The 10,302-nt window shown below is 37.0% G+C and overlaps 1 pseudogene; it reads left to right on the top strand.

The window, feature by feature from the left end:
- The first annotated feature begins 8,060 nt into the window (after positions 1-8,060).
- Positions 8,061-8,903, top strand: LOC128117045 (single-strand selective monofunctional uracil DNA glycosylase-like; annotated as a pseudogene).
- The last annotated feature ends 1,399 nt before the right edge of the window (positions 8,904-10,302 follow it).

Genomic DNA, 10,302 nt, shown 5'->3' with positions numbered 1-10,302 from the left:
ATAAAGCTTTAGTCAAATTAATCCAAAGATAGAATACCCAAATTAATGAACTTAGAAACAAAAAGTGAGACATTATATCATAAACGAATGTAATTCTACAACTCTGTCATAATTTAAAAAGCTACAATACATGAAATTGGGAAATCTGAAAGATATGGATAAAATTTTAGATGCATAAACATAACAAACTTAAATCAAGATAAAATGAAAAAAGATGTTCCATAACCAGCAATATGATTTAAGTGGTAATATAGCCTCCCAATTTTAAAAAACCCAGAATCAGATGGATATACTGCAAAATTCTACCAACAATTAGATGAAGAATTAACACCTAACTACTCAAATTATTCTAACAAATAGCAATGGAAACAAGGCTTTTAATAATCTTTTAGTGAAGGCAGCACAACCCAAATTACAAAACCAGACAGTCATAAAATGGATAAGGAAAATAACAGACTGATACCCATGATAAACATTCTCTAAAACACTGACAAATTAAATTGAAGTTCATATCAAAAAGATCATTAATCACAAAAAAGTATGTTTGATTTCTGAGAAAAAGAAATCATTCAACATACACAAATCAATGAATTTTGTGCATCACATGAATAGCATGAAATACATAAGTGAAATGATCATTTCTTTCAATAGAGAAAATGCCTTTGAAAAAGATCTTTCATGATAAAAGTAACAGAGAGCTGAGGGGTAGAGGGATCATACCTCAATATAATAAAGAGCACATACTACACAATTACTAACTGGAAGAAAACTGAAGGAGTTTCTGTTAAGATCAGGAACAAAGAAGGGACATCTACTCTCTTTATTCCTATTCAATATATTGCTTGAAGTTATATAGAGAGCAATAAGACACAAACAGTAAACAAATAAAAGGCCTATAAATATATAAGTAGGAAGATAAGAAGTCAAGGTGCCTCTACTTGCAAATGATTTTGTTATTTATATTAAAGGCTCCACCAGAATATCTATTGGAGACATTCAAATATGATAAAATACTAACACATAAAATTCAGTAGCTTTCCTATATGCCAATGAGAAAGAGATTGAAAAAGAAATCAGGGAATTAATCCCAATTTACAATAACCACAGGGAAAAATGCCTGGTAATAAAACTAACCACAGAAACAAAAGATCTCTACAATGAAAAATTTAAGACCCTGTAGAAAAAAATGAGACAGACACCATTAGATGGAAAGAAATTGTATGTTCTTCAATTAGAAGAATTAATAATGTGACAATGACCATTTTAACAAAAGCTACCTACAGCTTCTATGCGACGCCAATAAAATCTCAATGTTATGCTTCACAGACTTAGAAAAAAATCCAAAGATTTATATGAAAGCAGAGAAGATCATGATTAGCTAAAGCAATCTTGAACAAAATGAATACTTTGGGAAAAATCATTATACCTGATTTCAGGTTACACTATGGAACTTCAGGAATAAAACAACACAGTACTGTAATAAAGACAGACATCTAGATTGATGGAATAGAATAGAGGACACAGATAATAGTCCATGCAACTACAATACCTACAATTATTATGCCAAAAGTATTCACTGAATAAACGACAGCTTCTTCAAAAAACAATGCTGTAAAAACTAAATTTCAATATACGAAAACTGAAATTAATTTCTCATCTCTCACCATGTGCAAAATGCAACCCAAATAGATCAAGGAATTCAACATAAGACCTAATCCTTTGACAGTGGTAGTGGAAAAAAATCTGGGAATTTCCAATTTATAGGCACAGGTAAGGACTTTGACTCCATTTGCACAGAAAATAAACAGTGAAGAAATTGTACTTCATATGCCTAATACCCTGCTATGGGGATACATTCATGTTAAATGTTGCTTTATTCATAGTAGCTAGGAAACGGAATCAACCTAGATGTCCACTGATAGATAAATGGCTAAGAAAATTGTAGCACTTACATACAATGGAAAATTACTCATCTATAAAGAAAAATTAAATCATGAAAACTGCAGGTAAATAGATGGAATTAGAACAAAAACTATGGTCTAGAAAGACAAATGCCTATTATCTCTCTCATATGTGAATCTTAGCTTCAAATCTTTGTGTATTTCACTTGCAGCAGATGTGGAATCCGAAAGATTAGAATGGGGCTTTCTGGGGAGGAGACAGGTTAAGAGAAGTGCAATAGTAGATTATAGGTAAAATGAAAGTAGTGAGGTGGAACACTGGGAGTGGAAAGGCTAAAGCAAGGAGAAGTGTAGGTATATGGGTGAAATCACAGTATGAAGAGGGTATGAAAAGCCATGTCAAAGCCTACTATCTCACAACTTAATATAAAAAAATATTAGGTGGAAGGATAGCAGAATATATCTAAAAGGAAAGAAGAGGAGTGATACCAAGTGATAAAGGATTAACATCTCTAATAAAGTTTGGGGGTAGCCCAGGTGTGGTGTTTTGAAAGAAAATGACCCCCATAGGCCCATAGGAATTAGCACTATTAGGAGGTATGTTCTTGTTGGAATAGGTGTGGCTTTATTGGAGGAGGCGCATCACTAGGGGGTGGGCTTTGAGGTCTCAGAGGCTCAAACCAGTTCACTTCCTGCTGCCTGCTAGATACAGATGTAGAACTCTCAGCTCCTTCTACAGCATCATGTCTGTCTGAATGCCACCATGTTGACTATAATTTTAGGTTTGTTTTTATATATTAAAATGCTGTAATCTACTTTCTGGCATTTTCTAGCTATCTGTCTGGCTCTAATCTATCACTAATATTTTATAAATCATTTTTCAATTTTTGGCTTTGAATTTCTATTTATTATTTAAGTGGAATGAATGTCTAATATTTTAATATTAATTGGTTGGATTTTATATTTTCTGAAACATAGCTGCTCAAATTTTCGAAAAATAGCTCTAGTCACAATCACATATGGGTTGCCAAGAAAATTCACATTGAATTTCAATGAGCTTTGTGATATTATATGAAAATGTAACCAGATGTTGAATATTCTCATGTGAATGCTAGTTCATGCTAGATATTAAAGTATAATCTATTCCAGATGTATATGGAAAATGAGCAACTGTATATAAATATCAATGCTTAAAGTACTTACATATAGAAAAAATATAAATGATAATTTAAAATATATACTGTTATAATAAAAATAATAGTGATAATGATATTAATATTATCATGACTAGTAATTAGGATAGAGGTTAAAATGTAAATAATGATCAAAGACAGATTAAAGTTACCAGAACAAAAAAATCAGAATATGAACAGTATATAGATGCATCTGGAACATGTATAAATATTAAGAATGAATACAGAAATATACTGTTATCATAACAATTTTGAATTTTGAGGAAATAAGTTCTCATCTCATAAAAAAACTAACTAAAATAGACAAGTGTTCTGCATATTTGTATAGTACTAAACATAGAAATATATAAATGTTATATACCAACTCACAGATTTAAAAAATACAAAGAAAAAGAAGTACAAACATGTTATAGGATAAAATAAATATAGAATAAAATGATAAAAAACATTTAAAACATCTTAATAGAAGTTAAAACAAGAATAGCAATACATCATTGAAATTAGACTGTTCAAACAATCCAAAAGGCAGACAAACAAGTAAAAGAGAAATTCCACAACTGATGATGTAAATGAAGCAACATATGTAATATACCAGAATAATGAAAAATAAACAAACCATGTCATATACTCTACTAGGGCAGTAAAAGTTTGTCTTTGGCTCTTGGAGGGGGTTTCATCATCCCAGATGAGAAAGGGTCAGTAAAACTATATATGTATCTTTATAAACAGAGTTATGTAAATGTTTTTTAATAGTTAATAGTATGATTCCCTATGGCTTTTTCATGTGTACTTGTTGCTATTTTACCTATCTCCTTCTTCTCAATTTATCTCACTCCACATTCCCTAAAGAGTCTCCCCTTTTCCCATTTCACCTAATAAAATCCCCAATGCCAGACATGAGAATCCCTCTTTTGAGTTGATTACCAGTAGTGTTCAAGAGACTCCTAAACACGCAATTTATTCATTTTTCCCGTGGTTACCCCACAGAAGTATAAGGTTAAGTCTCTATTGCTGAAGAAACCATGCACTTCAGTGACAAGGTTCAGAGGTCCCTAAGCTAAACTGACCTGAAAGCTCCCTCCCTGAGGACAAGCTTTCATGGTGCCAGAAAGCACAGTACAAGATTCCAAAGGAGAGAGGCAACTAATAGTCATACCCTGATAAGCTCTCTGTGAACCACATCAACTAACAGCACAGGACAATAACCTTAAAGGTACTATAGTGGCACATATACCTTGGCAGCAACCAACAGCTCTTTTAATTGGACTTAATACTCACTGAACAACAGGGTGACCATTCCTGATAATGGAAACTTAGCTAACTACTCAGTGCTAATGAAGTCATGGTTATTAGAGGAGAATCAACATCTTCTTGTTTACTAAACCAACATAATTCCTCATAACAATTTATAAACATTTGTCCTTATACCATCAGATAAGTATAGTCTTCACCACTCATAAAGGAAACTTCTCTTTGTAACAGAGAACATTAGAGGAAAATCACAACTAATCAAAGTGCAGAGTTATGGAGCCCAGTCCCAATAGATCTATGTACAAAACACTCCTTAACCTAAGGCTCGGAGATCATTGCTGAAGAGAGAACAGAAAGATTTTAAGAGCCAGAAGGTCAGGGAGTTTTTTGTGAGAGAAAGTCTACTACTAATATCAGCAGCTACACTCATAAAATGTCTTCAGCATGACTACCCAATAGTGTGCCAAACAAGGACAGCACCAATTGACATGCCAAAGTGGATGGAGGAAATTCCACAAGCTCAACTCTACAGAAAAAAACTATAGGCAACTGAGAAAGGCTGGGAATAGGAGAGGTGGCCATCCCCAGGTAAGGGGACATCATTTGGTTGTCCAGTACCAAAGGGTCATTCAGAAAATATATATACATGTAACGTTATACAGACTAATAGATTATATTTAGGAATATATGTATATACATATATGAATGTAACAGCTATTAGTGAAAAAAAAAGAGGTCCTGAATTTGAAGGAGAATAGGGAGGAGTAAAAGAAAGGGTAGAAGGGAGAAAAGGGAAGGGAGAAATGTAATTAAAATATAACCTCAAAAAAAAAAGAATAGTCAAAGTTCATGGAAAACTAAGAAATACAAAAAAAATCTGGAAAATGCAAATTTTATTACCTGTTAAACAATGAAACATCTGCCTAACCTGAAATGTTATGTATATGAAAGCTGACAGGAAAATCCAGAATCATGAGGAATCTAATTTTATAGTCTAAAACCTAAAAAATATTAAGTATACAATATAAGTTTATCTTCTTTTAAAATTGAAGATATACACAGCTTATAAATATAAAATTGTGAACAAAAGAACATGAACGGTATGATATTAAATATAGGATGTTATATAATAAAAACTAATAATTTCAATGCTGTGAACATAAAATTAGTAGGTACACATGGGACTTTATTTAAAAATAGATCATCAGAAACTCGATCAAATACAATATTTTCTATAACTGAAAAAATGTCACATATAAAATGTGAGTATAAGCAAATCAATACATAAACATAATCTGAGAAATTTTTTAGACCAAAGAAAAAGTCACTCCCTTAAAGTTTAAAAGTAAATGAAAATTTAAGTAAAACTGAAGTTTCATATGACTTTTAGATGGCACTAAATATCTGATTATAAGAAAGTATCCAGTAAAAATTAAAATTGAGAGATTCTGACTTATAATACAAAAGAAAAACAAGATGGACTTAGTTCACAGTGCCAGTATGTGTTTTGAGAAGACTATAAGCCTTAACATGAACAGAAAAAAAAAACACATTCTCAAGACTGGTTATGAAATATATTATTATGAAGTGGTAAGGAAAAAATAATTTAGAAAGAACAAGACTACATGTATTGACAAGTAGACATGAAAGATTAGGCCAAAAAATAAGGAAGTAAAGAAAGTCAGAAAACATGAACTAAACCATTGTCATACACACACACACACACACACACACACACACACACACACACACACACACACACACATATACACACAATCTACTAGAATTTTTTAAGTGAAGGAAAAGTTACCTTTCATTAAAATATCTAGTGAAAGTTAACAAACATGTTACCTGGAAAGGGTGATCAACCAGACTGGACTAACTTTGACCTTACTGAGAATATAGGAAGTTTCCATGACAACAGAATTGTGAGGAAAGATTTCCTCATAATGAATAAGCCAGCTAAAAAGGCCACAGGCTTTTACTGCCAGAATGGGCCTAGTCAAGGTTATCAAGATTTAAATGAGCAGCTGTAAAATATTAAAGAAAAAAATATACAAGGGAATTCTGGTATCAGCACACAAAGCCTCTTAAGGAATAATATTCCAAAAAAATAATTTTAATGGGGTAAAGAAGCAGTGCCTACTGTATGTGACAGACAGCTAACACCAACAACCAACAGCAAAAACATTATAATTAAACTCAAAAGTACAATGAAAATCTTTTGGAAAGAATGAATCATTAGAAAACTGCAACATTGCATGTTGGAATATCAATAAAGAAAAGATGAGAGTGTATAGGTATTGTCTAATGGAAACTCTAAATGTCATAGGTGCAGCTAAAATCTCATAAAATTCATAAAAGTGGTAGAAATGGTCTAATCCAACTCTAAAACATTGTAGATTTTCATATAGTAAGGAACAAATTATATTGCTGCTAAAGTAATAACATAAATAGTTTAGACAGTATAACAAAAGCTGACCAGAACACATACAAGTCTGTTAGAAAGGACTACTGAATTTATACTGAAAAAAAATCAGCCGGGCGGTGGTGGCGCACGCCTTTAATCCCAGCACTCGGGAGGCAGAGCCAGGCGGATCTCTGTGAGTTCGAGGCCAGCCTGGGCTACCAAGTGAGTCCCAGGAAAGGCGCAAAGCTACACAGAGAAACCCTGTCTCGAAAAACCAAAAAAAAAAAAAAAAAATCAGAAGATGCCAATTAAAGTACCACATTATCTGAGAATGATTTAAATTCATTTAGAAATGAGGGGAAATATCTTGTTATCAGAGGAAAAGAATTGAAATTTGAAATATAATGTAGATTAGATACATTTGGGACACTACTTCAAAGTACATTAGTCCATTTATTTTCAATTGAAAAAAGTAAATAAAAGAAGAAATGAAGCAGTCCTGAAAATGAAAATCTATTTAAGTATGTATAATTACATTATCTTTCAACACTGTACACATACAGGTACTAGAATAGCCTGAAAATCTCAGGACATTTCTTTCTTCAACATGAGGAAATAAAATAAGTGAAACCTTAGAACCCAAGGATCTGGATAGGCATAGTTAACTAGAAATGGATATTAGCAGCTTATATTGGAACGGGGAATGTAAGTCAAAGGCAAAACTGTTGACTCTTATGGTGAAGAACCTCAGTTTAAAAAAATTGTGAAAACTAACCTTGTATAGAAATAGATAAAATTTATAGAAAAATACTATGATAAATGTAAAATATTTTGATACAAGAACAAAAAGGAATAAGTAAAAGAAAATACCCATTCACTCTTCGTGGGATTGCAAATTGTTGCAGTCCCTATGGAAATCAGAATGGAAAATTTTCAAAAACCTAGAAATAGATCTACCATATGAAACTCTCTTTGACGTATACCTGAAGAACTCAGTATCATACTCCAGGGATGCTTGCTCAGCCATGTTCATTGCTGCTCTAGTCACAATAGTTAAGAAATAAAAAACAGGTGGGTTTGGGGATGGGGGAAGAGACCTTGCGCAGGAGTGGCCCTGGGTGGCTGCACTTTGGGAGCACATAGAAGGCTCTCTCTCTCCAGGGTCTCACTGTGTAGCCCAGGCTACCCTTCAAATGATGGTCCTACTGCTTCAGCCACCCAAGTGGTTGGATTACAGTGTCCTTTGCGCCAGGACTGAGAAAGGAAGCGGAAGCTGCATGGGGAGCTGCTGCAGGTGACAGCAGCATGGCTGTATCCCAGATTTTCTTGCTGGGACCTAATCATGAACCTGCAGGTGCCCTGATGGAACCACAGCCTTGCGCTGGAAGCTTGGCTGATGGCTTCCTGGAGAAGGAGCTTCGGCTCAATGCTGAACTTCGCCAACTGCAGTTTCCAGAGCCTGTGGGTGTCATCTATAAACCAGTGGATTATGCTTGGGAGCCGCACCATAACTACATGACTCGATACTGCCAAGGTCCCAAGGAAGTGCTCTTCCTGGGCATGAACCCAGGATCCTTTGGCATGGCCCAGACTGGGGTACCTTTTGGGGAAGTGAATGTGGTCCTGGACTGGTTGGGCGTTGGGAGCTCTGTGAGGACCCCTCCCCAAGAGCACCCTAAGCAACCGGTGTTGGGACTGGAATGCACACCACCGTCTGAGGTGAGCAGAGCCCGATTCTGAGGCCTTTTCCGGTCCCTCTGTGGTCAGCCGCAGGTTTTCTTCCGGTACTGCTTTGTCCACAGTCTGTGTCCTCTGCTCTTCTTGGCTCCCAGCGGAAGAAACCTGACCCCAGCTGAGCTGCCAGTCAAGCCACAGGAGCAGCTGCTGGCGATCTGCGATGTATCCCTCTGCAGGCAGGTGCAGCTGCTAGGGGTGTAGCTGGTAGTGGGAGTGGGGCATCTGGCCGAGCAGCAGGCACCAAGAGCTCTAGCAGGGCTGACCCTGGAGGTGGAGGGGCTCCTGCATCCCTCTCCTCGAAACCCACAGGCCAACAAGGGCTGGGAGGCAGCAGCCAGGGAAAGACTCCAAGAGTTGGGGCTCCTGCCTCTGCTAACGGATGAGTGCCTGGCCAGGTCTAGCACACCTTAGAGATCCAGTCTTGCACATTAGATGCCTACACACAGGACTTACTGGGCTCTCTGTTGGAGGAAATGTGTTTTCAGCTCTCTGGGCTGTCCTCTCATGGCTAGGCCGACTCTGATTCCAGGGTGGGCAGCTTTCCTGCTGTGTTGTCTCCAGGGGCTTGTTCTGCACAGCATCAGCAGAGGGTGGGCCTTTGCACTCACCTGTCACCTCATTTCCTTGGGAGCCTCCTCTGTGTGCACAGGGTCCTAGATAGGGATGTCTGAGGTCATATTTGACGTTTTGGAGGAAAGATAATTTTAATTTTAAGCTTTCCTGTTTTGTTTTTTATTGGCATTGTTTCTGGCACTGCTTCATGTACACTAGGAAAGCTAACACTGACCTACTTCAGCCTTTTTGATACTCATTGTACATATTAGTGGGGTTCAGTGTGATGTTTCCACACATGTTAAGTATGTACTTATTGAGTCCAACCTCCCTTTATCTGTCCTCTCCACACACACACACCCCTCCCTAACCAGAGGACAATCTTTCCAGGATCCCCACTTATCCTTACAGAACATCTCCCTCTAGCTGGCTCCTCTCCTCCCAGGGGCCAGGACAGGCATCATGTTGAGAATGAACTTCTTAGCCAGGTGTCCTGGCACACCCTTTTAATCCCAGCACTCAGAGGCAGGAGGATCAGATTAGGCTCTGCCTCAGAAATAAGTAAGTAAGTAAATAAATAATTTCTTCAGGGAGACCAAGGTTGGATTTGGGGGAGACTTCTATGTGGTAGACTAGGAAAGATCTAGATTTTCATTCTCCTCTCCCGCATGAGGCCTGTGAACTTTTTTTTAAACCTCCCTCAGCCAGGCAGTGGTGGCACAGGCCTTTGAATCTAGCACTTGGAAGGCAGAGGCAGGAGGAGCTCTGGGTTCAAGGCCACTTTGGTCTACAAAGTGAGTTCCAGGACAACCAGAGCTACATAGAGAAACCCTGTCTTGAAAAACCAAAACTCCTGTTTTGTTTTTGTTGTTGTTTGTTTTTAAAACTTGAAGCAAGTTCTCATTGTGTTGGCCTGTAACTCATTATGCAGATAAGATCCAGCCCTCACCTCATAAGAAATCTTCCTGCCTCTGCCTCCTGAGTGCTGGGATTGAAAGGATGTACCACCATATCTTGTTTCTTTCTGGATTTTGAAACAAGGTCTCATGGAGTGGTAGTGGCTGAACTGGCACTCTCTCTCTATAGACCAGCCTGGCTTCAAACTTGTGATCTTCCTGCCTAAATGCTGGGGTCAGAGGCATGTGCCACCCTGCCTGACTTGCTTATGAACAACTTATCTAAGCCTCAAGACTCTTCGTAAGATGGGGGTTCTGCCTCCTGGCACTGATGTGAGGTGTGAGGACTGAGGGAACACTGC

The sequence above is a fragment of the Peromyscus californicus genome, unplaced genomic scaffold (genome assembly GCF_007827085.1).
Source record: "Peromyscus californicus insignis strain IS unplaced genomic scaffold, ASM782708v3 Scaffold_10__1_contigs__length_136768540, whole genome shotgun sequence".
NCBI classification, from domain to species: domain Eukaryota; kingdom Metazoa; phylum Chordata; class Mammalia; order Rodentia; family Cricetidae; genus Peromyscus; species Peromyscus californicus.
Note: the sequence above shows the minus strand (reverse complement) of the source record. Positions and strands in the feature narration are given on the sequence as shown.